The sequence below is a fragment of the Cebus imitator genome, unplaced genomic scaffold (assembly GCF_001604975.1).
Source record: "Cebus imitator isolate Cc_AM_T3 unplaced genomic scaffold, Cebus_imitator-1.0 Scaffold340, whole genome shotgun sequence".
NCBI classification, from domain to species: domain Eukaryota; kingdom Metazoa; phylum Chordata; class Mammalia; order Primates; family Cebidae; genus Cebus; species Cebus imitator.
In genome coordinates, this window is record NW_016107655.1 from 354,279 (window position 1) to 360,648 (window position 6,370).

The window sequence follows — 6,370 nt, forward strand, 5'->3', positions numbered from 1 at the left end:
ACCAAAGAAGTAATGGGACCCACAGAGAATAAAGAATAACAAAGTGAATGAGAGCCCCTGGGGATCTACACTGGCTTCACAAACCCTTTGCAATCCTGGGCCCAGAATAACTTCCCTGACCCATTCGGGCCTCCAGACCAACACGAAGAACCATCTGGAGTCCATGCAGAGGCATCTCTCAAGCCCACATGGAGCCCCACAAGCATTGGAACCTGGAGCAGTCTGACACCAGCTGCCAACATGCCACCAACAAGGGAAGACAGGCAAGACAGGCTTTTTTCCAAGTGCCTAGGATAGCTGCTACAGCCACAGCACTGAGGAGCAGACCAGCTGCAGATCCCACCTCTGCTGCTCCTCGCCAGGCAGGGACCACCATCTGAGGTGCCCAGCCCAGCTGCCCCTACCTGAATGCTACAGAAAGTTGCAGCTCTGGGGTCCTATGGGATGGAACTCCAAGAGATATAACAGAAAAACCCTCTGCTCCCGCCCCTGTTGTTCTCAGGTTGGGGTGGAAGCAAAGAGGCTGAATGCTTTCACATATCTCCAGCAAGGACACCACTGCCCAGATATGAAGAACTGGGCAGACTGCACACCCCACAGCTCCCTGCCTCTGCTGCTTCCTGCCAAATGAGGCTTGTCATTTTCTGGCACCCAGTGCAAGCACCCTGCTGCCACACGAACATTTCAGCTGCAGCCTAGAGTCCTGAAATCCCTCCCCCACAGGCCTACACTCTTCCACCCAAGCATTCTACCTGTCCCTGCCTGAGAGTTCATCCAGTGACTCAGGGACTAGCCTGCCCCTCTCCATCAGAGGCAGCACCTGAACCCTGGGCCAGCCTGGGTCCAGACCCTTCAGGACTCATACATGCTGTTCAGCAGGTCTAGGGGCCTGGAAACTGAGAAACTGCCTACCTCATTCAAATTCTGCTGGCACCTGACCACTTCTCACACAAGCCCAAAGGCATAGCACAAAACAGCAGTGTTACCACATCAGAGAACAACCGTGCCATAAAGCTATTTGTATCAGGCTAAGCGATGAAGTTGCCCCAAACCACTTTCATGGAGAGTCACAAAAGTGGTGTATTTTGAGGCTCTCAGCCACATTGGTCTAGACATAGACTAATGTTTGTGTCTGAATGAGTAGTCATCAGCCCCGGAACAGGGACACGATAGGAAAATAGACCATGTTCCTACCTATCGAAGATGGGGAGCCAGTGCAGTCCCCTCACCAGACCATTGCCCCACCCCAGAGATCTCAGTGCATTTTACCAGGAGCTCCTCCAAGCCACCCTTGACAGGGCAGTGCCGGCACTTACCGTAGGAGTATTCATGGGCAAGCCAAGGGCTCCAGCTCTGCCTAGCTGTGTCTCTCCATCCCCACAGAACAGGAAGCACAGGACACCAGGCATTCCACTGTCCAGCCTATCACCTAAAACAACAGAGAGCACCTCACAGTGAACAATGACCAGGTACATACCCGTCTGTTTGTGCAACTGGCTCCTACCTGTAAGCACCGTCTACTGGCCTCTAAGTTGAATCACAAAGCCCAATATAAAACCTGCCCACAAAAGTGCGTAGGGTTATAGAAACAAAGCCAAAAGGCAATACCCAACATACTCTACAGTCACATCCTCTAGGGAGGGGGAGAAAGGGAAATAAGTATACATATAGGGAAAGAAAAAAAATTCTACCAACATAAAAATAAATACAAAAATTAGTAGCACCAGCCTCTCCAGATGAGAAGAAACCAGCATAAGAATTCTGGCACCATGAAAAATCTGAACATTGTGACACCACCAAAGGATCACACTAGCACTTCAGCAGTAATCCCTGACCAAAATGGAAATTCAGAAATAACAAAGAATTCAAACCATGGAGCAATCAACAAGAGCCAAGACAAAGTTGAAAATCAAAACAAAGAAACTCCTAAAGAAATCCAGGAAATGAAGAAAGAGATAAACATCTTAAAAAGAAATCAATCAGAGCTTCTAGAATCACTTCAGGAATTTTAAAATACAACGGAAAGCTTTATCAATAGACTAGGCCAAGCAGAAGAAAGAATGTCAAAGCTTGAAGATTATTCTTTTGAACTAATCCAGTCAGACAAAAATAAAGAAAAAATAATTTTCAAAAAAGAACAGTCTTCAAGAAATATGAAATTATGTAAAGTGACCAAACCTACGAATTAAGGCATTCCTGAGAGAAAAGGAGAAAACATAAACAACATAGAAAACATATTTGAGGAAATCATTCAAGAAAAATTCCCTAATCTTGTTACAGAGGTAGACATCCAGACACAAGAAATCAAGAGATCACCTGCAGGATACTACACAAAATGAACATCACCTTTCTCAAAGAGCTTAAAACAGAGCTACCATTTGAATCATGACTTATATACCCAAAGGAATATAGATTATACCAGAAAGATACATGTACTCCTATGCTCATTGCCACACTATTCACAATAGCAAAGTCATGGAATCAACATAGGTGTCCATCAATGGTGGATTGGATAAAGAAAATGTCATACATATATACCATGGAATACTACACAGCTATAAAAATAAAAAAATCATGTTCTTGACAGCAACATGGATGCAGTTGGAAGATATCATCCCAAGCAAATTAGTGCAAGAACAGAAAACTAAATACTGCATGTTCTCTCTTATAAGTGGGAGCTCAACACTGGGCACACATGGGAACAATAGATGCTTAGGACTAGAAGGGGGAAGGAAATAGTAGGGGCAAGGCCTGAAAAATTACCTGCTGGATACTATGCTCACTACCTAGATGACAGGATAAATTGTACTCCAAACCTTGGCATTACACTATACACCTATGAAATAAACCTGCACATGTACCCTCTGAATCTGAAATAAGAGTATATCTAATATATATGTGTCATCATCTTTTAACAGAAACTGAGACTTATGGGTTAAGTAACTATATAACTCAGCCAGTGTGCATGATTTATAGAATTCAAACTCAAGTCTTCTGGGCTTCTCCCTATTTCAAAAAATTCAAATTTCTGTCAAGAACCCCTTGGGGTAGGGAGGAGGACACATGAAATGCGTTAGCACATGAAATTATTTTATGATGTCTTTTAATCTACTATATGTTGGTTAAACACATGATATATTTCAAATATATATACACCAAGACCTTGGAATGTTCATAAGTGCTGTTGGGACTAATGAAATCTAGATATACGTAAGTGTTACTGAACTCATAGCATCTTACTATTCCATATGTTTTTCGATCAGGGGATACCAAAAATGTAATATTACAACATAGATAAATGAATATTTTTGGATTATACTCAAGAACTACCACTGTTTGCCATATAGCTTCCTGAATCTACTCTTTAACATGTAATGCAAGCAGAGCACCACAGAGTTAAATTATTGTACCATGTGGCTCACTTACATGACAAATGAAAGCCATCATACTTGAGTTTAGGCTCAAGAGAGAAATTTTTCACCTGAGCATGGCAACCACTTAGCAGCTTATAACCTAAGAAATATGAGGGACTTGATTTAAAAAAATTATATTCCTAAGCATCGCCTCAGACCTATTAAGTCGAACTCTCTGGAGATGGGACCCACAAAATCATACTTTTAAAAACTCCCTAGGAAATTCTGTTACCCATAAAGTCTGAGAATCACCAGAGAAATGGATACCATGAAACAAGTGCTGACTATATAACACTGCATCTAAAGAAGATTCAAGGGATTAGCATAAAAGTACATAGGATGTAAGGCTTTGAACATAGTGGATTTTGTCCCTGAGGAAAACAGACTATGAACTGCTAACATGTTATTAACCAAGCAGCCTTTTTTTTCCCCTGCACTGAGATGTGAGGATGCTCTTCCAGACCAAATTTAAGATTTTTAAAATAAATTCTCTATTCTCCTACTTAATATAGCATAGAACAAACATCATTCATTAATATTGATATAGCCTTTGTCCTTATTGTTACTGTTTGTTGCATTTTATTTCATTTGTTTTCACATTCAGTCATTCATTTCTTGACATATGTTGAAAATTGGATATGGGAGTTTATCCTGCTGAGTCCGTTAAGATAATTCGTTGTCATGAAAAACTAATTGGCCTTAGAAGCTGTTAAGAAAATGGAAACCTCAATGCGATGAACAATGTGGAACGTTGAATTCTCACCATCCTGGATCAGCAAGAAACTTCCACCTTTAAGGTCAACTTCAAGTGATTGGCAGTGGCCTCCTGAGCACTGTGTTGAGAAAGATTCTGAGACCACATCTAACCCTAGACCAAGAGAAAAGAGTAGTGGGATTGATTACGGGCAAGGTGGCAGCAAAGTGCCAGGCATTTGCTATTCTTACTCTTAGAAGTTCAATATTTGCAGTGGAAATGTGTTCCAGGTTACATGGAACTCAAAGTCAGAATTCTGGAAATTTCTCTTTCATATGTGACATTTAATGTAAAATAAGCAGGATGCAATAAGGACAAATTTCCAAAGCTACATAACTACTTGACAATGCATACCAATGCTAGAACCATTTCACACCCATAAAATGTCTCACAATGTGACAAGTTCCCTTTAATCTTAGCCATATCTGTTACATAGCTTCTGGAAAGAAAATTGAGAACATTTCCACTGTGCCAAATCAGAAGGCAGTTCTCCTGAGCAGTGTGTCATGACGCCCTATCCCTCATATCAAGTTGACCCACAAACCATCAAAAAATAGTCTAGAATAGTCCAACTCCAAAGGAACCAAACCAGATAATGACTGGTTTTGTTCTCTTAAACAAAAAATGCATTTCCAGAAAAGGTGGGGAGAAGGGAGGGTTATCTGAGATAAAGTCAGCTCCATGAAACAGGACAGACTGAGTGAATGCCACATGTTGTGATGTGCTTTCTTCCCTGGAACCTACTGAGTAGAGGGGTGGAGGACAGGCCTACAGGAGTGTGGTTATAGATTCTCCTTCCCAAATGCACTTTGAAATGCATCATCATCGAATCAGTAATTAGAGAATTGCATTTCTCCTGATGGACTTTTACACACAGAGATGCTCACAGCTTTATAGATATCTTACATCTCTAACAGTTAGATACCATTCCACTACTCCAGACAACTGGGACTAAAAGACAAATTAACATCGAAAACATTTCCACACCTTCCTTCTCTTAGAACCACTAGATAGTGCCCTTTCATTTCTCTGCTCTTTCCTTTTAATGGTTTTAAATTGATTTCTTAAAAAACAAATCCTGTACAGAATGTTCCTCCAATCTGTAGAGATATACACCATTGGTGCCCATAAAGAAACTGATGCTTCATACAAGCAGCTTAATCAGACTCATCCTGGAGTGCAGGCATTGTCTACAGATGATTGCAGAAGGAAAGGGAATGACAGCAGAGTACAAGGACTGAGGCAAGCTGGAGGTGGTCCCTGCAGCTGTATCCTGTGATGCTTGGCAACAGGAAATGAGATTAAAGAAGTATATCTCATTTCCCCAAACACAAGGCTTTTCCAACTTACTACATCTTCTCTATACCTGGCCAGGTGTGATTCACTACAAAGATAAGGAGTGAGAAGAAAGGAACAAGAAGCTGCAACTAGATCCTTCTGCCAGGTTTACAGGCGGACTCCACTAGCAGCACAGATGCTAGCTTATTTGGGGACCTTGTGCAAACTAGAAAAAGGTAACCTTTGCTCAAAACACTTTACTGCCATCTGCTGGAATGTTGTCAATATAACTATTTATATGTAGTCACTACAAGAAAATGTCATCCCCTGGAGGTGTGCCCTGTCGCTGTACAACCCCAAGGATTGTAAATTGAGGTTGCCTCGGGAGGAAATCTAGCCTGGCAGGCAGGTGGAACAGGAAATCCCAAGACTGTACAAGCATGGTTTTGGGCCAGTCTACAGCAGGAGACTACAACATGTAAATCAAGCTAGGGCGTAAGCCATGATGAAGCGCTCCAGGGGGAGCCCAGGCTCAGGAAGCCAGGGGAGTCATTGCCTCTGCAGTGAGGCTGATTGCACCAGTTGCTGATGGAGGCAGAAGAAATTCAACAAGTCCAAGATGGGCCCTAGCACCAACCAGACTGAGAGAGTCACGCAGGCTGCAGTGCACAGAATCAGACACACATCTTCAGAAAATGAGCATAATTGCAAGTAAATAATTACAACACAGGCTGCATAAGCACCCCACCATAGATGTTAGCCCATAGGGCTGTAGGAGTGCAAAACAGGTGCACATAACCCCATCTTGGAGAACCTGAAAGGGTTCCAGAAGAAGCAATAACTAAGGTATGACCTGGATAGAACACAGTTCCTGCCCTCAAGGAGTTTAGAGAATGGGTCTGACCGATCTAATACAATAGCCAGT